Here is a 23504-nt window from a genome sequence, read left to right as displayed (position 1 = left end):
TCCCAGCCCTCCTCCTCCTCCTCCTCCTCCTCCTCCTCCTCCTCCTCCCTTCTTCCCTTCTCCTCCTCCTCCTGCCTCGCCCCCTCTTTCCCCGGGAGGCTGGTTCAGCGGCACATGACGCGCCCAGCTCGCCGCCCTCCCGCTTCCCCGCGCGCTCCCGCCTCCTAGTATTAGTATTCTCTCTCCCCACCCGCCCCACGCCCCCACCCACCCACCCACGCGCGCTCCCGACCACTCTTCGTTCCCCCCTCCTTCTCTCCCTGCCTCCCTCCCTCCCTCCCGCTGCTTTCTCCGATTCATTCCTCTCCGCCTTGCTGCCGGAGGAGGAGAGCAAGCGGCGGGGGGAGAAACGGCTGCCTTCCTCGCCTCTTTTCCCCCCCGCCATTGGGTTTTTGTTTTTCGGATCCGACTAATTTACAATAGACTCGTGGGCAACCCTCCGCGCCCGATGACCGTCTCCCCGGACCGCTCGACCCCTTGACTCCGGATTACTCGGTCGGAAAAAAGGCCAAAAAGGGAGATCAATAAAGGTGAGCCATGGCGTTCCTTTCACCACCATCTTTCCTCCCCTTTTGGAACCGCGATCGTCCCCGCATCTGGCATCGTGGGCATTCCACACGGGGGGAGATCCACTCGGGAGAGTAGATAGAGGGGAAGCAGTGGGCAGTGGCCTCCCTCTGGAAGCCCTAAACCCGTCTCTGCAACCTCGCATTGCTCATAAGCACCCTCAAATCCCTCTCGGTTGGGGTCTCTTGGTGGCCGTGGGGTGTGGGGTGGGATCACGCGTGAGTGGCGTCCCTCTGCGTGTTATAAAACCCTTTTGCTCCCCCCTCCCTTGTTCTTCTTCATCGGGTCCAGGTGACAATGACATTGCTTTGCATTGAATGCTCTTTTTTCGGCAGAGAGGAGAAGAGGAATCCCAGCCTCGCATTCTTCTGGATAGCCAGCCCCCTTTGTGCCTTTTGCGGTGCCTTCCCCCCATATTGGGAGAGAGGGGTGTGTCCCTCTCTTGCCCCCTCCCATTGTGCTGTGGGGAATGTGTGCGTTTCTTTTGTGGGGAGGGAAGGGGGGATGAGAGAAGAGGATCCGAAGCAGGCGCTTCAGGTGGGCTGGCTGGCGCGCCCTGTTGCTCTTCTCGCCCCTTCTGGAGCCAGACCCCCCCCCCCCCCCATGTTCAATCCTTCTCCTTCAAACCACGCGTGGAAATGTCTTTCTCTCCTAGGGTTTCTACCAAATCTTCACTTCTTGGCGGGGAGGGGGATGTAGATGATCAAGAAGTCAAGGTTTGACAGGAATCCTAGGAGAAAGCATTTCCACGCGTGGATTGGTTGCCTTTTCTTTGGAGAGAGTGGAAATCAGCTCTGCTTTTTGCTTCCCTGCCTCCTTCTTCCTCTCCATTCTTTAAAATGTGAGACAGACATTTCCACGCGTGGACTGGTTGCCTTTTCTGTGGAGAGAGAGTGGAAATAAGCTCTGCTTTTTTGCTTCCCTGCCTCCTCCTCCCTCTCTATTTTCTAAAATGTGATCAAAGGGCAAATCTGTCACCCTGGGTGCTTCTAGTTTGGATCACTGAAAGGAAAACAGTTGTGCCTAAGCTTTTGTTTGCTTATTATTTATTTACTGTGCTTAATACCCCGCCCTTCTCACCCCCAAAGGAGGACTCACAAAATATGGCAGTAATTCAATGCGAGACTCAAACAATAACAATAACAGTAAAACATAGAATCATAGTTGGAAGAGACCTTGCAGGCCATCCAGTCCAACCCCCTGTCAAGAAGCAGGAAAATTGCATCCAAAGCATCCTAGACAGGTTTAAAGCCTCCAATAGAAAGAGCCTCCAGCACGTTCCTGGCCAGAGAGTTCCACTGCTGAACAGTTCTCACGATAAGGAAGTTCTTTCTAATTCAGGTGGAATCTCCTTTGATGTAGTTTGAAGCCATTGTTCTGCATCTTAATATTATATTATAGCATAATAATAACATAATATTATAACACTATAAAAACATATACACATCAGATGATTAAAACATATCATAGGTCTAGCACCAAAAAAGAGAAAAGACTTCTGCCATTGTATCATGGGGAAGGGTCTCCTCTTTTCTACAATGTGGAATGAATGCAGTTCGACACTGCTTTCACTGCCATGGCTCAATGCTACAGAATAATGACCACTGGCATTTTCAAAAGCCCTCTCTGCCAAAGTGTCCTGGTAAGCCACCTCAAACTATAACTCTCAGGATTCCACCTTGGTAGTAAAAGCAGTCTCTAACTCAGACTTGGGCCCTCCAGGTGTTTTGGACTCCCACGATACCTAACAGCCTCCAAGCCAGTGCCTTAAATCAAGAAGTAGCTTCCTAAAATCTACAGAGATACTCGCAGGGACACCTCAGCAAGCAAGAGTCCAAAAGTGGCAGGCTAAAACCCAGAACCTCAATCAATAGCTGATACTGGATGAGAGACTCTCCCTCCCCCCACCCCCAGGCACACAGAAGACTGGGTTACTTGGAAATCTCTGAACGGACTGCACTGTGGCACCATGAGGTGCAGTGCCAATCATCAGAAATGGGTCTACAAAATAGAGTCCATGACATGCGAGTGTGGAGAAGAGCAAACTACAGACCACCTATTACAATGCAACCTGAACCCTGCCACATTCACAATGGAGGACGCTCAATTCACTTCTGATACAATAAATAAATAACTGTAGAATTGAGGCAGTTTGACACCCATTTAACTGCCGTGGCTCAGATGTTATGAAATCCTGGGAGTTACAATTTGTCAAGGGGTGAATCAGCTTGGTATGCTGTAACTAACTGCCATTGCTGAATGCTATAGAATCCTGAGGGTCTTTCCACACAGCCCTATTACCCAGACTATCAAAGCCAGTAATCCACAATATCTTCTTTGAGTTGGATTACCTGAGTCCACACTGCCATATAATTCAGTTCAATGTGGATTTTATCCAGCTGGGTGGAAGGGGCCTGAGAGTGTTGGTACCTCACCAAACTACAGTTTAAGTGGCTGTGGGGGAAAAGGAAGGAGCCTAAGGCTGTTAGGAAAGATGGGAGTTGCAGTCCAAAACACCTGGAGGGCCCAAGTTTGCCTATACCTTCTCTAACTCCCTTTTATCTACAGCCTAAGAAGTTGAAGTTTTCCCCAAACAAAGGACTGTGTTGTACATCTATTCCAAGTCTCCACTTTCAGAGTTTCCCTGCAGGCCCAGAGCTACTTCTCCAGTCTGGTTCCCTTTAAGTAGAGAGGGAGGGAAAAAAACTGAAAGAGGAGGATTTATGGGTAGTTTCCGCTAGAAGGCAAGGCCTCCTTGGAAGGGCGTTGCTCTGCTTTCCTTGTTTGTGTATACCTGGGCAGGTGTTGGTAGTGAGGGTGTCCCTGGAAAGGTCAGGTGACATTTTCGGCACACATACCACATTTCATAGCCGAGAGATACTGAAAGATTAGCTTGGTTGCCACACCCAGACCACAGCTTCGCTGGTGATTTTTGATCAGAAGCCTTGAACTGTGTTAGAGGTTTCAAGCACCATCTATAATCTACCAACTCCTCTTGGGAATCATTGTTTTTCTGCATAGTTCATGATCAACTGATGAGAAATTTAGTGGCGCTTCCAAATGCTTGTTCATAAAGAAAAGGAATGACAGCAATTTAAATTTATTGGCTAACACCTGTCGCAATGTGTGGCAGGAACTCTGGCAGCCTCAAAGTTTGCTTGTGATTGTAAATGTACAAGAGGGAAACCATGGATCTGGCAGAAGTTAAGATTGCTGTGGTTTAAGGTTGTTTACTCACGGGCAAGTTCCCATGGAGCAGAGTAAAACACTTGCCACTGTAAGATTGTAATCTTTGGTATAGGCTGTTCTATTGGCTTAGCAGGTGGATGAACATGTATAGGATGTGTGTCTGCGTGCGTGTCATGTAATGGCTTACTCACATGTTGTGCTAGAGGAAGCTCCAATCACAGTTATCTAGAGAGATTGTTATTACTGTATTGTTATTAAAGCCCCACATTGGAGAGCCAGAAAAGTGACAATCTTTTCGCTATTCACTGAATAAGAAAAACTGATGATTCCTTTGCTTTGAAATCCAGCTCCATGCAATAACACAACATGGCTCGTATTATGTTAGTTGGTGAGCACTATATAACCAATGTTATGTAATCAGGAATATTAACACGTGACATACAAAACATTATGGCATTCTTTGATTCAGTGGTCCGTAATCCATGCATGCTACTGCCATAATAAACTTGTCCATCTGTGATGTTTCACTATATTGGGTTGTTGTAAGTTTTCTGGGTTGTATGGCAATGTTCCAGAAGCATTCTCTCCAGACGTTTCACCCACATCTATGGCAGCCATCCTCAGATGTTGTGAGGTCTGTTGGAAACTTAGAAAACTGGGTTTATATATCTGTGAAATAATGTCCAGGGTGGGAGCAAGAACTCTTGTCTGTTTGAGGTAGATGTGAATGTTGCAATTGGCCACCTTGAATAGCATTTAATGGCCTAGCAGTTTCAAGGTCTGACTTCTTACTGTCTGGAGGAATCCTTTGTTGGGAGGTGATTAGCTAGCCCTGCTTGTTTTCTGTCCAGAATTCCCCTGTTTCCTGAGTATTGTTCTTTATTTACGGTCCTGATTTTAGAGGTTTTTTTAAAATATATATATATTGGTAGCCAGATTTTATTTATTTTCATTGTTTCCTCCTTTCTGTTGAAGTTGTCCACATGCTTTTAGATTTCAATGGTTTCTCTGTGTAGTCTGACATGGTGGTTGTTAGAGTGGTCCAGCATTTCTGTGTTCTCAAATAATATGCTGTGTCCAGGTTGGTTCGTCAAGTGCTGTGCGCTCTCTCTCTCTCTCTCTCTCTCTCTACACACACACACAAACACACACACACACACACACTACTGTAATGGATGTACATGGTTCCTTGCTTTTAAATATAATAAAACCATAAAGCATGTTGTAAGATCTTGTCCTGAAGAACAATCCATGGTGGGTGAGTGTTTGATCACAATTGAAATTCAAGTGAGTAGGAGCTGTCTCTCTTTCCCTCCCCTGTTGCATTTTGTCATTTGAAACACCAGGGGCTCCATCTTCTATCTCTGAGCTCATTGCAAATTTTTGCCACGGACTTTCAGAGGATCTGTATTTATTTCAAGGATGGAAGCCCTAGGGGTAGGAATTGGATCTCTGTTGTGTGTACACCACCCTTACAGATCATTGCAACTGTGTGTTAACGCACAGTCAAATTTCCCCTGTGTCAGTGTTTGATTTGTTGCTTCTGTGCTGCAAGATGTTCATAAAGGAGCTATCTTACTGATGCAGGGTCTGATGCTAAGGAATTCCCGAGAATGAATTAAAGCAATATATCACCCAAGTGTCTGACTTTGGTTACCATGCCACATAACTCCAAGTCATTTTATGGAAAGCTCCTGTGAATTTTGCATCTCATACTGCAGGCAAACTGGAAGATCTGCAAGCTGAGTGGAGGGATAGGGTGGGGAATCCACCCTTTGTGTTAAGATGGAATTCAAGTTATTCTCCTGCCATTGATAAAGCATCGTGATAGACCTGCTGCTATTCAGCCAAGCTGATACTATGAAATATGAACCAACTAGGATTGGGTTCCTGACTGTTTCTGTTTTTTTAATTTTATGGCAAGAAGAGGGATCTTGGGACAAGCCTTTTCCTAATGGAGCAATATTGTTTTTGATTAATATGTGTAGTTGATGCTAAGTTTTAAAAATATTTTTTTGTAGTTAATTTTATGTATTGTGGTTTTTATTCTGGTATTACTATAGTACTTTCCTTTTCATAAGAAACAAATAGAAATTGTTCAGCATCGTGTTATATTCAGCATGCATGAAAGATAGGCACCGAATGTGGCATATCATGTCACTCAAATCTGATCATTATTTTTATTAGCCACACTCCTTTTGTTTCCAGTTCCCTGCTACTATGGCTTTCACAACTTGCATGTCTGTAGTAGTGAGTCTCTTCATTCATGTTTTCAAGAATGAATGTGGAATCCAGATGTCTTTTATTTTTTGCTTTAAGGATTTTGTTGTAAAAGAGGAAATGTTTCAGTCTTCAGTTATATCAGACCATTCTGAGAAAAAGTTCTAGCAAATAGGTTTCTCTGTCTTCCATTTTGTGCAAAATATCAGAGTGACAGGAGCAAATTGCTGTGGGAACCAACCAAGTCTGTGATGGTGGCTGTGGTCACCTTGCACATGGACAGGTTGATTTTTTTCAGACCACAGTAGCAGTAAAGTAGACTCACTGGAAAAAAAATACATAGGAGTCCTGGCAATTGCAAAAGTAACAGTGCTTGGAAATTTTTTATGAAAGGATTGGGACTCATGTGCCCCTCCAGATGCCATTGGATTATAGATACCATATCCAGTATAGCCAATGTGAAGACGGTTGAGATTGCAGTCCACTGGCTGCCAGTCTGTTACCAAGCAGGATCCAAAGTGCTGGCTTTAGCCTATAAAACCCTAAATGGTTCCGGCCCAGCTTACATGTCCAAACTGATCTCTCCCATGAACCATCTTGGAGATTAAGATTGTCTGGGAAGGCCTGCTCTCGGTTCCAACCTCCTTCACAGGAGCAACTGGTGGGAAAGAGACAGGGCCTTCTCGGTGGTGGCCCCTTAGCTGTGGAACCCATTCCCCAGCTATGTTAGATCAGCCCCCTCCCTCCTGACCTTCAGAAAAAGAGTGAAAATGTGGCTCTGGGATCAAGCCTTCAGAGAAGAAACAGTGCAATTTGATTAACTGGAACTATGTCCAATGACTACTGGAATGACCTGAGTTATGATTGCGGATTACGTGGTTTTATACTAATAGTAATGTTTTATAATGTTTTAATGTATTTAATTTTAATGTATTTTAACTGTATATTGTTGTGAAGGCATTGAATTATTGCCTCTTTGTAAGCCACCTTGAGTCCCTTCCGGGGTAGAAAAAGGCGGGATATAAATCTAGTAAATAAATAAATAATATCTTGAGGACCATGTGATTCTCAGTTCTGCTTTATTACATTTATTCTATAATCCTTGTAACATATAGTGTAATTCTATATTTGCTTATTCTGAAGCCTCATTGTATACAAGTGTGCATAGGATTGTAGCCTGAATGAGTTAAGATGATGTTTGCATTTGTAGACATGCCTTGTTGGAGCATTGTGTTTTTAGTAGCATGTGGCATAGAGAAAGTACTGTGTAGGATTGTTTAACTAGTTAGTTCAACATGAATGTAGCACCCCCATCTCTAGGAACCTGGTGTTATCAGGGTTCCTGATCATTAATGTTATGTAACATTTTTCAGTTGAATGTGGTTAAAGAGGCCATTATAAGCATGCATACTCTTTATCTTGTTGCTAGCCCTAACTAGAGTAAACCTATTCATTTAGTTGAATGGAAAGTTAACATGTAGGCAAATCTCAATGGTTCAATGGGCTTATTCTCATCAAGTTTAATGAAATTTAAGCCTCCGTGTGTCAAAGTTGGAATGCTGGATGCATCATGAATGTTCAGGAATTGCCTACAGACCCGTCTCTGTTCTAGTCATACATCTGAGCAGGTAAATGTCTTCATATAACTTTTTGTTTTGTTGCACCTATCTGTGATATGCTACAATTTGTAGACTTACAGTAACTATTCTTTATGAACATTAGCTTTAGACCCAGTCACTAGGGCTTGGCAAACAGCAGCTGAGCTAATAGGGAAGTCCCAACAGGGTTGTTTTACTGGGTATCATGGACATTGTTTCAGTTGGTTTAAATATACCTCCAGCCCTAGAGGGTCTTTTGGGAGATTTTGTTCAGTTAAGGTTGTTGTATCTGTTAGGGTAAGGCTGTTTGTTTGTATGAGCTGGGAAGAAGCTTGTTTGCATGTTTGTTAGTGTTCTATTGTGTTTTGGTGAGCATGTGTCTGTTCAGTTAAGGCTGATTGCATGAAGTGAATGGAAGAGGTGTGCTTGTTAGTGCTTCATTGTTCAGTTAGGCACAGTCCCGGGTCCTCTGTTTGAGAACATGGACACATGGTACAGGGCATCTGCTGAGTGGAAATGAATCAGATACTTCATTGGGGGATGAGCTAACAACCACTAGCTCTCTATAGACCCAGTCACTAGATCTCAGTAAACAGGCAAGGCCAGGAGGGGTGTTTTGCATGAGCATTTAGCAGGGGAGTTTTGAGGTGGAGACCTGGAGTTCTGCTTCAGTACCTACTTAAGACTCCTGAATATGGATGGTGAGGGAGCTGCAGCAGTCACCTACAACAGCTGTGTTGTGTTTCTATTCTTGTCAGAGTATGTGGGTTACTATATCTGCAGCAAGTGCTAGTTGGGGGCCCTAGTGAAGGAGAGGGTCTGGCAACCTGTATCTACTCTTCACCATATTAGGAAGCATTAGGTGTTCTTGGATAGAGCAGAGCAGATTGTCCTCGATGAGAAACACACAGAGGATGTCTCTGAGGAGAAGCTCAGTTCCCAAACACAGGAGATAAATATTTGGAGGAATGTGACACATATAAGTAGAAGGATTAGGGACTGTTCTCTGTGTTTGAAACTACAGAATCGATTCAATCCTTTCTATCTTATCAGTGATGATGAAGAACAGGATCAAAAACTTCACTTTCAGATCTCAGAAAATGTGCGGCTGACCTTGGAAGATTCAGCACATGGAATGACCTCTGCCAATCCCCAGAGGAGGTGGGTGGCGGTGTTGAGGGGGAAAATCTGTGGTTTGCAGGCCTGGTGGGATATCTCAGAATGTGTGTTGGCTCTCTGGGTCATAAATATATGATATAAAAGAGTTTCAAGACTCATCAACTAACTGTTATTCTTCCTTTTTAGTGCACATGAGCACAAATGACACTGAGAGGCATAGCCTTCAGGACATCACAAGGAATTATGACACTCTGGAAAGAAATTGGGAAAAGTTGGCCTGCAATTTCATAAAGATGGACTTCTGGCAAGAAAAGGGTTGCATCTGACATTAGTTGTTAGGAATGTTTTTATTAAGAGTTTTGCAATAATGGTCAGGAGGTCTTTATCCTCTGTTATCTATGGGAAGGAGATAGTATTAATAATTATGGCAAGAGTTCATCAAATGCCCAAATGTTTAGAAAAAAAATGGGCAAATAGTACAAAAACTCAACAGTAGGAGAAAAAAAATTAAACTAAAAAACCTTAAATAAACAGCTAAGGGGAATGCCCCGTTATCTTAGATTTCTGTATAATACAGAGCATGAGGCATAAACAAGATGAACTTGATTTCTTAACACAGTAAAGCAAGTATAATGATAAAATAGGTGTCACTGAATCATGGCATGATTGGAATCTAATAGGATATAACCCTATTTCAGAGAAATAGACTAAACCAGAAAGGAAAAGGACTAGCATATATGTCAAGGAGGTTTACGCCTGTAAAGAGATCCATGATTCAAATCTTGGAAGCCAGGTTGAGAGCAGCTGATAAAAATTAAGAGGTAGAGAAACAACACTGATATCATTGTGGGGATCTACTGACTCTCCAAGCCAGACAGAGGATGATGTCTCCTTGTAACAGATGCCCAAACATTTAGAGGAGAGAGATGTAATGATAATGGGATATTTTAACTGTCCTGATATTGGTTAGAAGTGAAACTCTTCCAAGACTATCAACTCCAACAAATTCCTGTTTTGGCTTACAGGCAATTACATTGTCTAGGTAGAAAGATCAAAAAGGGGATCACTTATTTTAGACCCAAACCTCACCAACAACGATGACCTGGTTAATGGGTTACATGTCGCAGGATCTTTAGATGGGAGAGACCATGTTCTCCTGAAGTGTGTTATACAGTAGAGAGGAGAAGCCAAGTATAGTCAACATGCATTCTAGACTTTAAGAAAGCCAATTTCAGTAAATTCAGGAGTTAATGAGTATGATTGCTTGACCATGAATACTAAAAGAGAATTAAATTCATGATAGATGGGAATTTCTTAGAACAATTTCAGACAGTTCCAATGAGAAGGAAAAAAGGGGAGGTATCTAAAGAAACTGGATGGATGACTACAGAACTTTCAACGGAGCAAGGATTTAAAATGGACATGGAGAAGATAAGGAAAAAGGAGGAAATTACCATCGCATAGAAGATGGAACCAGCTTGTTTTTCCTGTTCCAGAGACTAGGACTTCGAGGAATTTATTTAAACTATAGGAAAAGAGATATTGCCTAAACATTGGGAAGAGCTCCCTGACATTAAGAGCTGTTCAACAGTAGAATATTTTGCCAGTGTGGTGGAGTATCCCTTTCTGGAGGTTTTTAAAGAGAGGCAAGATGGTTGTCTATTGGGAGAGGCTTTGGCTCTGTCTGGTAGGGGGTTGGACTAGATGGTCTCTTCAAACTCTTGATTCTGTGATTATGAAAACTTCTCAGGCTGGATCTACACTGCCCTAGGATCCCAGGATCTGATCCCAGATTATCTGTTTATCCTAGAGTATTTGGCAGTGTGAAACTTATATAATCCAGTTCAAAGCAGCTAAATCTTCCCCTTGATGTAGTTGGTAATCTGGAATCAATTTATTTACACAAGTAACTCTTTGCTATGAACATCAATTCTTAAGAATATGCTTTGCTGACTTCACAGCATAACACTGGCCAGGCATGTAGCCAGCAGGGGGGAGGGGCTTGAGGGGCTTTTGCCCCCCCCCCCCCCAAATTCTCATGGTGGTTCGTGAAAAGGCCTTACTGGTGCATTATTTAAACTTTATTCATATCATAATCTGATCACCATACTCAATATATCCCATATGCATGGGGGTATTGGGGTAATGATATAAAAGGTTTGCTAGGCTAGACCCTCTTTCACTCAGACTCAGCCCCCCCCCAAAACTCAGCCCCCCCTGAAACCCTCCTGAAAAAAAATCAGCCCCCCCCCCCCGAAACAAAATCCTGGCTACGGGCCTGACACTGGCCTAAGAATGAAGAGATAATGCTTGGTGGTGACACTAAAAGGCATGTCCTGGAATTAGCATAGATGATTACTCCTCTATTTCCTCTATACATTTGGAAAGCATGTATACAGCTGTCTCACAATATAAAAAACATCTGTGCCACAACTTAGGGTAGATCTACATATCTGGGAACAAACTTGATTCTTGGTAGCTTTGACCACTATTTATATGCTGAAGAGCAGGTTTATTCCATAATTTAGTGGTGTTCGGGATATTGCCTAAGAGGGTGGTGGAATCATCTTCTTTGGAGGTTTTTAAATAGTGACTGGATGGCCCTTGTGGTCCCTTGCAATTCTTTGACTCTGTGGAATGCATTAGAGGGCAGGGGGCTGATGGAGTAAAGCAAACCTTGCCTTTTTTCCCTAGCAATGTCCCCTACCCCTTTACTGATATTACTGACTGTCTTTCTCATACACAAAGTAAAAAAAATATGAATATATACAGTACTTCCCAGATATCTCTGCAATATAGACATTCCCTGTTCCTCACTTCACCCAACCCATCAAAATGACATGCATACAGCTTTGTATCCATAGCGTTTTCTGGCTGTTCAGAATGAATGATGAATGCACCCTGTTTCAGCAAGCCTTACCAATGCTTCCTCTATTCTGGCCACTCATCTTTGTACCTGGTGTGAACCTCCCTTGTGCCCCTTCTATCACTAGAACCATGGATGGCAGTGAAATATTTCTCTGCTCTGTTTGCTATCTCTGTGTTGCGGTTATTGCTTTAACAGCAACTTCAGGTAGTAATGGAGGCATTAAATCAGACATTTTCTATAAATAGGGATGAAACATTTGTGATCGTTACTGCTGCAGTGGGAGCACATACATCTTGAGGAAGGTGCAGGCTGACGCTGCAAGGCTGTGGGGGTTGGCTTCTGTACCGTGTTGCCCAAAATCAGTGCCTGATTCACTCTTGGTTCTGAAAGATGAGAACCAATGTATTTTATTTTCCACTGATGTTTATGTGTTTCTTTTATGGATTTCTCTGTTCTCCAGAGAGGGGAATTGCCTTTCAAGGGCTTTTACGTAATGAAAGAAGTGAATTTTGTATTATTAATTTTTATGGAACTAGCTTGCTACTCATAAAACTGAGATTTGCAGACTGTGTTTGACTGATCCATAGGCAAAAGAGATGTTTTGTTCTTTTAAGCTGCAAAGGTCAGCTGGACACTTAATTTCTAGTGCCTGCCTTTGGGTAACATCTTGTGATGCCTTACAAGGCTGCAAGGTCTGGCTCTCAATGTATGGGTTCAGAGATCTCAATTGCTTTCTTCCGGTATCTTGTAGGGGCTGTCTGCTCTTGTGTTTTCACTTTGTTGTTTCTCTTTGTATAATGGAGATGTTAATACTTTGTTACTTGTAGAATAATCCTACTGTGTGATAAGACTTTTACCTTATTTAGAGTGTGTGCTGCTATATTTAAGAGCAATGAACTGATAAAAATGCCTCTGAGTATTTTTTTTTTGTTTTAAAAAAACCCTTTAAGATTCTTGGGGTCATCGCCATGAGTTGACTGGTGATGTAAAGACACACACACACATTTTAAAATATAGAATATATTATTTGGTGTGCTGTTACTTTTACAGATGAGGTTGGTGTCACAGCTTTGTATCTGGTGAGTTTTATAACAAACCCTATTGTTATAAGACAGTTCAGACCCACTGCTTCCCAAGTCTCTCACCAGATAAAATATCAACACTTTGAAGTATGGATGTAATTCTTCACTAATTTCTTCTTGAATATGGTAATTCATGATTAGTGATTCTTCCCACTGAGATAAAGTCTTCAACAACCACACAGTTTTTGATGACTCTTTTCAGTTTGTGACTTATTTAGCATAAAATTGGTGGGTAGTTGTTTTCTACAGCAAACAGCAATTTTGGTATGGAAAATAATATTCAGCTGACGTAGAAATATCAATTGCTACACAGATAATGTTGTTTTCTGTACAAATAATGCTGTTTTCAATGTTTATCAACTATGGGTGAATTTTAGACAGAATAAATCCAGAATTAGATCATTTTCTGTGCATGATTTTTTTCTGCATTTAAATTGTATCTTTACCGCACAGAAAATGCTATCTCATTTTGCTATATTGTGCAGAAAAATGCTGCGCAAAAAACTTTCATATATGAATTTTGTACAGAATAATTGCAATTATTCTCATTAGTCCAAGATTTTTCTTGTCAGAATTCCTATGCATTTGAAAAACATACTTTTTTCACTATTTCTTTTTTTTTGGGGGGGGGGGGGGGAATCAAATGCATTTTCCATCCCTAGTTTGAAGAGAACTGTATCTTTTGCATGTGCATCATGATTTGTTGGTTTCTGCATGTAAGGGGGTTTGAGTTGGTTTTGGAAATCACACGTGTATGAAGATCTCTTCTGACATTAATGTTTGGAAGAGTGATGTAAAATAAGAAGCACATTTCCCCTTGAACTGTACTGCTGAAATGTGTGATATGTCCATTATCTATTGTGTGCATATTCTGCTCTATAATGAGGTTGAAAGTGGATGTAAGTAATTGAGAGATCAGGCTGAGCAGCCTATGTTTTTGATGGAGTAGCCAGATGTTTTGGAGTAAGTGCATTTCTATTGCATTTGCAGAATAAAGATAATCCCCACCTAAAATTATGCAAAAATTAGAGACAGCAATTTGTCTGAAAGCTTGTTTGCAAGAACTGCCTATTGGATTTGGAGTTGCAGATACATCAGGATGATCAGAACCTCTCGGTCTACTGAGACATCAATTAAGAAGAGACACTTAGCCTCGCCTTTGGTTGCACATGTTTCAACAATGGTCTTAAATGGTCTTTCCTAGGTTTTTTGGTGACAAGGATGCTTTGATGAAATTATTAGGCCCTTATTGAATAACTAGGCATGGTTTGGATGATCTCCCTTTTAGCAAGTCTTCTGCCTATAAAGCATCCTGTGGGCCATTTCTTGTTTGTTCATTCTTTGGTCTTTTTTGTATGTGTTTTGTAGGCCTGGGTAACAACGGAAAAATTTGTTTCTAAAATCGATTCGTTTTTTGGGGTTTTTTGCGTTTCAATATTTAAAAGAATTCCGAATTTTTTTAAAAAAAGTTCGATATTTACGAAATTTCGTAAATGGTAAAAAATTTACAAAACAATAACGAAACAATAACGAAACAATAACGAATCGATTCGTTAATGGCGGACGCGACCGCGCAATACGCTAAAAAACCTCCAAATGGGACAGGGGGAACTTCTGAAGCTTCCCTCTCCCTCTGTTGTTGACTGTTGGTGTGATATTATAATTTTTTTTCACTAATTAAACAAAAAACAACTATAAAACTTGCCCCAGACATGCGGAAATAATAACGAAACGACCTCAAACCAATAACGAAGCGAGTACATAACGAAATACGAAGCATTTACGAAACGAATTGAAAAATTCGTTTCGTTTTTAAGTTGCTCCAGAATGGTTCGTTATCGCTTCGTTAACAAAAAAAATAACGAATTTTTAACGAATTACGAATTAACGAAACAAAACCGTTTTGCTTTTTCATAGAGGAACAGTAGTCTGGAATACTTGTATATCTTTGATAGGAAAGCTGTTTGCCAGTCATGATAGTAACACAACATTTGGGCTGCATGGACATAGCTTTACAGAGTGATGTCTGTAAATCTGGGTCACTTATTTGGGTAGTCATTGAAATTACCTCTTTTTGTAACACAAGATATGAAAAATAAGAACCAAGAATTAAAAAAAATAAAACCGGAACTACTTGATAGTATCAAATGAATTCCTGCTCTTTGATCTTGTCTCTTTATTGCTTATCATTTGTATCCTTTACCCTTCCCCCTTTGATAACTGAAGAGAGAGATCTTGGGTTCATATTCTCCAGGACCAAATACTTTGGATCAGATGGGAATGCAAATACACAGGGTGGAGTAGTCTCCAGCTACACAAAGGAAATGTTTTTTCCTCTCTTCTCTGTCTTGCTCTCCCTGCTCCCCATGCTATTTTCCCTTTTTAACATTTGAATAAGTGGGGAAGAGATCAAAGGATGTTCTGAAGCTTTGTTAGGGGCTCATAATGAATTCATGACCCTCCCGCCCTTCCTCACATTCTGCCTGTTTTTGACATGACACCTTTCAGGCGATATTTTTAGCTTTGATTTCTTCCCTTGTGCAGGATCTTGAAGGGAACTGGGTCCTCAGAAATAGAGTGGTGTTTTAAGTCATCTCATTAGAAATGGAGGTGATGGTGGTGGTGGGGAAACCAAGAAGAACCCCGTTACACATTTTAATGACACCTTCCTTTGTAGTTGCCTAATCTTGTTTGTTGCCATTACTGCCAATGGAAACAGGGTTGGCTCAGGTGCAAATAGCCAGGTATGAGCTGGACAAGTCCAGCTGCTTGCCGGAGAGCATATGAAGTTGGAAAGATGAAAGCTTTGAAGGCACAGAAAAAGCAGTCTGCTGGAAACCTCTCCCTGCACCCCAATCATTGTAGTTTTGGAGTTGGGAAGCTTTCTTATCATGTTGATTTAAATGTGAGATGTCAGAGGTGGGGATGCTAGAAGGGCGTTGTTGGTTATTTTTGATGCTAGAGTTGCTGGATGATGGATCTGAATGAACAATAGAAGCAATTAAAGTGCTCTAATTAGAAGCACTATTGATCTGGCACTGTTTCTGCTGGCAAGATTTTCTGTCGATACTGGGTAGCCAGGCATGCAGCTGCGTAGTCTGGATTTCTGCTGTTCTTTTCTCTTTTCACTTACAACCAGGCCCGGGGAACTGTATTTTTTTTTTAAAAAAGGGTCCTTGAAATCTCTTTTAAATGACTGATATGCTACATTGTATTATTAGGGATTAGCACAGGTGTAATTATTATGCTCATTTTTTAGCCTAATGCAATTCTTAGTCCCAGCTAGAACAGACCATTGACTGAATCAATAGAATTTACATAAGTGATGACTTACCAAGTTTCCATTGATTCATTGGGGCCATTCTAGTTGGAATCAACAATTGGATTTAGGTCTCTGTATCTGTTCTGTACACAAGACAGTCTCAAATATGTCTTTGTTTTTTTTCCATGCCAGTGTGAACCTTTCTGATGGCAATTCAAAGCCTATTTAATGAATGTGTGTGCATGTGCACTTGGAGTCCTCGTGGACAACAAGTTAAACATGAGCCAACAATGTGACGTGGCGGCAAAAAAAGCCAATGGGATTTTGGCCTGCATCAAGAGGAGCATAGTGTCTAGATCTAAGGAAGTAATGCTACCCCTCTATTCTGCTCTGGTTAGACCACACCTGGAATATTGTGTCCAATTCTGGGCGCCACAATTCAAGAGAGATATTGACAAGCTGGAATGTGTCCAGAGGAGGGCGACTAAAATGATCAAGGGTCTGGAGAACAAGCCCTATGAGGAGCGGCTTAGGGAACTGGGCATGTTTAGCCTGAAGAAGAGAAGGCTGAGAGGAGATATGATAGCCATGTATAAATATGTGAGAGGAAGCCACAGGGAGGAGGGAGCAAGCTTGTTTTCTGCTTCCTTGGAGACTAGGACGCGGAACAATGGCTTCAAACTACAAGAGAGGAGATTCCATCTGAACATGAGGAAGAACTTCCTGACTGTGAGAGCCGTTCAGCAGTGGAACTCTCTGCCCCGGAATGTGGTGGAGGCTCCTTCTTTGGAAGCTTTTAAACAGAGGCTGGATGGCCATTTGTCAGGGGTGATTTGAATGCAATATTCCTGCTTCTTGGCAGGGGGTTGGACTGGATGGCCCATGAGGTCTCTTCCAACTCTTTGATTCTATGATTCTATGATTCTATATGGGTATAAGTCTTTCTGATTCAGTAGAAAAGAAATGGTGGATAACAGGCTGAAGCTATGAATCCAGCTAAGACTGAACCAGAGCTTGGAAAGCTCGTTTCAAAAATAAATCCATTATAATTACAGGCATACCACAGTCCACAAAGCTTATGAAAAAGAACTTCTTTTTTCCAAAGTATTTTTATGATTGCCTTTCTTATCTTCAAAATTTCGAAATACAGACTTTCAATACATGGTTATAGCACCATGTAATAAAGCTTGATCTGGAAAAGAACGGAATGCTTCTCTAGTCGATCCTACTGTAGCTGTGTGTGCTACAACAGGCAATGTAAGCAGAAGCCGCCTCTTGAATATGACTGAGCAGCAAAACAGAGCGAAAAGCTGAAATATGACAAACCTGCTGCACCAGCAATCCTGCATGTTAAAAGAGGAACATATTTTCAGCTGCTATAATGGAAATTAGAAAAGTAGAGGCTGGTAAAAAAAATCACTGTATGTATTTTGGAAAAAACTTTCCTGTTTTTCTCTTTTCTTTTTTCTGAAACAAGTGGAATTGCTCTTCTTTTTTGTTGTTTAGGAACATATCCCTGTACTTTGATAGTTGTTTTTCTTTCAGTTATCACATTTTTAATAAAGAAGTAATTTTCAGGATTACATCTACTTCAGTGATGTATACTTGTATAGCTAAGATACACTGACAAATGGCTACTGAAACTATTGACATCTATGGCATGATGTACATTTCGACATCCCCCAATTCACATCCTTGTTTTAGTGACTACCCCTTCCGATATGAATTTGTCTCTATAAGAAAACCTTGATAAGATTCTGTCACTCTCTTACATAGTGCAGAGATGGAACTTATATATCTTTGAAGATATAAAAGTAAGGGCAAACTTTGGCCCTCCAGGTTTTTTGGTTTTCAACTGCCAGAAATTCCAGCCAGCTTACCAGCTGCAAGGAATTGTGGGAGTTGAAGGCCAAAACATCTGCAGGGCCAAAGTTTGCCCATGCCTGGTAGTTATTTTCCAAATATTTTTAGACTTCAGTTCACACTAACTTTTCCCAAACGACTTGTGATGGAACAATTCATCAACACCTGGAGAGCTGGAGATTCTTCACGTATATACAGCAGGATGGACAACTTCCTGGTGGTCAAGGAGCTTATTTGACTCCTTTGGACAGTACCACCATCAGATATGTTGTTGATAAAATTAAGTAGCATCTGTGACTATCCTTCTTCACCACAAATGCTCTGCCTTGCATTTACATGGGGCTATGCTTCCCTTCCCACAAGTGGTAGGAAGGGAAGAAAGTACTAGATTTGAACAGTGTGGATAGTACCTGTGGATTCTATGATGGCAGAGTTGTTGTGGGAGACACAATAACAGAAGACTACATGTGGTCCACAGACTGTGTATATCTTTACTGGTTGTATGCAAAGTAAGGTTCAGGTAGGTGTCTTATGGAACTTGGAAAACTGCCTTCACACCAGGTCAGATCACTGGTGTGCCTGGCTTGGTTTTATCAAAACGGACTATTCTGTTTCAATTCTGAACAAGACAGGAGCAATTGAAATCAATTAACCCAGATAAATTAGGATGGCATGGATGAAGCTGAGCAAACCATGTCTAGCGTGTACATACTGAATATATGCCTGCTAGCTATGCTCCAGATATAAGTATTAAGTCTTGGCCTACATATTTGCAGGACTATATCGTGAAGCATTCTAAATGATCTAACTTTTGCCAGGAGTGGTCAGGAAATAAGTTTGATGCTACTACCCCATAAAAGTAGCAATTTCATCTGAAAATTTTGGAAGCTTTTTCTTCTTGTCAGATTTTCCACTATGTTGGAGAACTTTTACCAAGGGCTCAAGAAGGCCTCCGAACTCTCTTCTAAAAACTGACCAGAAAAGCCACAGACTGTACAAAACTGTATTATAATCGTGGTCAAAAGGTTTTCATTTTCCATCCTGTCACTTAAAGAGTTTATGGATCTGCCATTACAACCATAACAACAAAAGTAAACGTTTGCTCTTATGTGGATTTCTTCTAGTGTGTTGATCAGGGATATTTTTTTTGTTTTCATTACATTCAACCATGGAAGGTGAATGCTAAAAGTTGTGTTCTTACTGGTGAATCTATCAAAAATTGGGTCTAATGGCACAAGGTTTTATTTGATATGTTGCTCTATTTTATTTCTTCCTTATGCATAAGGCCTACCACAGCATGTCTCCATCTGTTGCAGGCCTCAAGATGACAATTTGCAAACTAGAGTAAAATTAGTACCTCATGGAATAATGCCATTGCTCTCTTCTTTGCCTTGCAAATCAGTATTTTTTTAGACAAGGCATAGAAGTATACATCATTCAACATTGGTAGTTGCCCTTGGGTAGCCCATGGAAGGCAACTGCCAGATACTTCAACAGTGATGTTAACATTTCCAAAATGGGAGATTGAATACCTATGAAGTGGTGTAGGAAAAGAGAAATGGTGGATCAATTTAACCGAAGAAGCCATGGACTTGAACTTGCAGACACAGAGCAGGAGAAGTCATGATCAGGGATTTTGGAGGTTGCTCATTCATTGGGATATCATAAGACAAAGTTGACTCAATAGCAGATAGCAGCAGCAGCAGCAGCAAAAACAACAGATCACTTGTTGAGCTCTATAGGCCTGTTTTAGTGGCTACCCCTATCTTTTGAGTCAGGCACTAGTGTTGTATTTCTTTGTCACCTCCCCCACCCACCACTGATTGGACCGCTTGCCTTTAGGGAACTTGGCAACCCCATTATTCACCACATAGTCATGCTCTCTTCTCTCTTCTCATTTTGAACCATGTGCTGCTGCTTTCCCATGTTTCAGAAATTTATTTGATTCTCAATTGTTCTCTTTCAGTAGTTTGTGTGTCGTGGGAAGGTAGGTTGCCATGTAAGCAAATGCTCCAGAGCAGAGATGCAATAAAAAAAGGTTGAGATTCTTTGTCTTTTAATTTTAATTTTTGTTTATTTGTAATCCAGTGGTTGTTTGACTCAGGTGAGACAATTAACCAGACAGTTTGCGCTTCTGACAGAAACATTACATTTCTGACAAGAGAAATAGTGGCTGAAAGGAGATGTCTACTAAACACAGTAGCATTTGAAGATAATCTGGTGTAGTGTTAATTGCAGGTGTATTTGATGAAAGAGTTCCTCTTTCTCCTGTTCTAATGAGATAGGGAAGGGTGATAGAAAAAGCCTTTAATCTCTTTCACAAACTCTCATGAACTAGTAAAGCTGTTGGCATATTGTTGAAACAAGAGGAAGAGTTTCCATTGGAATTCACTTTGCCCCATAATATTGAATTTAGATGGTGATGAGGGAAGGGATGCTTGTACCAAATGATACATACTCTCACTCCTGCATGCATTTTTGGGAGGAGAGGGGAATAGTTTTTATGTGTTTTTCATATGGAAGCATGATTGCCTAACAACAACCTCTTACCCAATTGTAAACTGAGGTGGAGAACAACAATAAATGATATTACTATGTTTATACAAAGAAAAAAATGCCAAGAACCATCTAATAAGCACATATGAAAAATGTGCATACTTGTAGAGGCCTGGAACTAGAAATGAACAATGCACATAATATATAATACTGTTAATGGTGGCTTCTTTGTATGGTTGGAAACTTTATATGATTTGTTTTTTAGTGGAAACATTTCTAAACCTGGTTGATTTCTTTATAAATTGAACAAGAAATATTTAAGGTTTTTTTTAAAAAATTATGGGAGAAAATGAACTGACAAGTTTCATCCATGCAATAAGAGGAGTTTTAGTGTTCTGCTGGAGAAAGTCTTGAGTTGGAATCCCTGTGTTTTCAACCATATTTGTGACATAAATTAGGGTGGCCGTCTCTCTTTTTTCCCATCTGAGAGGCTCCTCCTTTGTAACAGTTACGTGGCAGTCAGCCACAACATGGTCAACTCCACACTGGAAGTAATGCTACCTGTGGAATTTAGCTAATACTACTGCTACTACTACTACTACTACTACTAATAATAATAATACTTTTATTTCTTAGCTGGCTCTCCTCATGATTTGAGGTGGGTTGCAGCAAATTAAAACACATAAACATTGTAAATATTCTATACATACACATATTAAATGTATTTCCCTATAGTCTTTGGGTGGCCAATGAAAAGGTATTGGCATTCTGGCATTCCGCAAGAAGGTAAAGACCTGGTTATTTCAGCAGGCATTCGAATAATTGTGCAATGACTGGTAATGACACAGGAATGGAACAATGGACGATGAATCTGGATCATGTTTTTAGTGATGAGACCTTGTGAATGGTTATTATAGTAACTGTGTATTAATGGTGTAGATTAGGTTATTTACACGAGAGCAGTACGTGTGAAAAAGATCTTGGAGTCCTCGTGGACAACAAGTTAAACATGAGCCAACAATGTGATGTGGTGGCAAAAAAAGCCAATGGGATTTTGGCCTGCATCAATAGGAGCATAGTGTCTAGATCTAAGGAAGTAATGCTACCCCTCTATTCTGCTTTGGTTAGACCACATCTGGAATATTGTGTCCAATTCTGGGCACCACAATTCAAGAGAGATATTGACAAGCTGGAATGTGTCCAGAGGAGGGTGACTAAAATGATCAAAGGTCTGGAGAACAAGCCCTATGAGGAGCGGCTTAGGGAACTGGGCATGTTTAGCCTGAAGAAGAGAAGGCTGAGAGGAGATATGATAGCCATGTATAAATATGTGTGAGGAAGCCACAGGGAGAAGGGAGCAAGCTTGTTTTCTGCTTCCTTGGAGACTAGGACGCGGAACAATGGCTTCAAACTACAAGAGAGGAGATTCCATCTGAACATTAGGAAGAACTTCCTGACTGTGAGAGCCGTTCAGCAGTGGAACTCTCTGCCCCGGAGTGTGGTGGAGGCTCCTTCTTTGGAAGCTTTTAAGCAGAGGCTGGATGGCCATTTGTCAGGGGTGATTTGAATGCAATATTCCTGCTTCTTGGCAGGGGGTTGGACTGGATGGCCCATGAGGTCTCTTCCAACTCTTTGATTCTATGATTCTATGATTAACTGCTTTATATTGGTGTTGAATTTTGCTATGTCCTGTGTTTTGTGAACCGCCGTGAGTTGCCTCCAGGCTGAGAACAGCGGTATAGAAGTAAGTAAATAAATAAATAAATAAGGTACTCTGGGAGATGGTCATCAGTTGGGTTCTGGGAGGCCGGAGTGGACAGAGGACCTAAGTGTATGGGGCAGATTGTACAGGAGAAGGTGATCCTGTAGAGTTTTATAGGTCAAAACCAACACCTTCCCCTTTGCCCAGAAACTAATTGGTGGGCAGCAGAGTGATTTTAGGGTAAGTGTAATATGCTCACTCCTGGATGTTTCTTTAACCCAGTGGTTTTCAACCTTTTTTTGACCAGGGACCACTTTGACCAGGGACCACTCTCCAACATTAGTACCAAAAGGTTTATGGATCAGTTTTGGGTCAACTTTAGATTAGGTTTGGGGTGCTGATTCAGAAAACTGCATTGCCTAGACCAGGGGTCCTCAAACGTTTTGAACGGGGGGCCAGTTCACTGTCCCTCAGACTGTTGGAGGGCCGGACTGTTGGCTTTTGGCTGATGAAAACCAATAATAATAGAGTAAAATAATAAATGTAATAATAACAATAATGATAGAGTATAATAGTAAATGTAATAATAATAGAATAAAATAATAAATGTAATAATAATAAGAAATAGAGAAAAATACTCCATGTAATAATGAGAAAGAGTAAAATAATAAAAGTAATAATAGAGTATAAAATAAATGTAATAGTAATAAGAAATAGAGTAAAATAATAAATGTAATAATAACATTAATTCATAGAGTAAAATATAACTGTAACAACAACAACAACCCTATAATCACCATAGTTAATTCTAACTATGGTATACATTTTGGGGAAAATGCTCTGTGTATATGAATAAAGAAAAGTGGGAAAGGCTGGATTGGGAAGGGGGTGGAAAAGAAGGACTGGAAACCAGAAAAAGTTGGAATGGGAAGGGGTGTTTGAAGAAGTGGGGAAATGAGGTGGAGGGAGCGCACGCCCAGGGGATGATGGCAAGTGTGTGGGGGAAGAGGGCTGGTGCAAAGAGCACGATCCCGCCACCATCCCCTGGGCATGCGTTTCCTGTACCAACCCTCATCCCACGCTCTCTTGCAAATGCCGGGGGAAGGCCTAGGGGTGCGGCGGCCCAGCACGGGCCGGATAAATGCTCCCGGGGGGCCACGTTTGGCCTGCGGGCCGTAGTTTGAGGACTTCTGGTCTAGACCATATCAGCTCTAGTTTCTGATACAAAACATGTGCCATGGTCAGTGATAGGGAAGGAGTGGCTGGTGGCGTGAAAGGAGTGGAAATAAAATAAAATAAAATAAAATATAAATATAAATAAAGAGGAAGGAGGCTCGTGGACCAGATTTTTGACTTAACGGCCCACTGGTGGTCTGCGGCCCACTGGTTAAGAACAAGGCCATATCCATGGAATTGAAAATATTTGACAATCTTGTGATAACTACTTTTTCTGTGATCTTCCCTTCATGAAAGGAAAGCCTGATCCTAATTCTCCCACTACCTCCCAATCCTATTTATAGTAGACAGCTTGCATACA

At 41.3% G+C, this 23504-nt stretch overlaps 1 protein-coding gene across 18 annotated transcripts in view; it reads left to right on the top strand.

The window, feature by feature from the left end:
* Positions 1 to 251: 251 nt before the first annotated feature.
* Positions 252 to 23504, top strand: part of EPB41L1 (erythrocyte membrane protein band 4.1 like 1) — a 229573-nt gene continuing 206320 nt past the window's right edge. For 11 of the 18 annotated variants that reach the window (XM_060772294.2, XM_060772296.2, XM_060772295.2 and 8 more), the window contains exon 1: positions 252 to 530. The gene's annotated coding sequence lies outside the window, so the exon portion shown is untranslated. The remainder of the gene's footprint in view (positions 531 to 23504) is intronic. The other 7 variants (XM_060772304.2, XM_060772305.2, XM_060772303.2 and 4 more) reach the window with 2 other exon arrangements.

This window comes from Anolis sagrei, chromosome 4 (genome assembly GCF_037176765.1).
Source record: "Anolis sagrei isolate rAnoSag1 chromosome 4, rAnoSag1.mat, whole genome shotgun sequence".
Taxonomy (NCBI): domain Eukaryota; kingdom Metazoa; phylum Chordata; class Lepidosauria; order Squamata; family Dactyloidae; genus Anolis; species Anolis sagrei.
The sequence above is the reverse complement of the archived record's forward strand: the minus strand, read 5'-3'. Positions and strand labels throughout refer to the sequence as shown.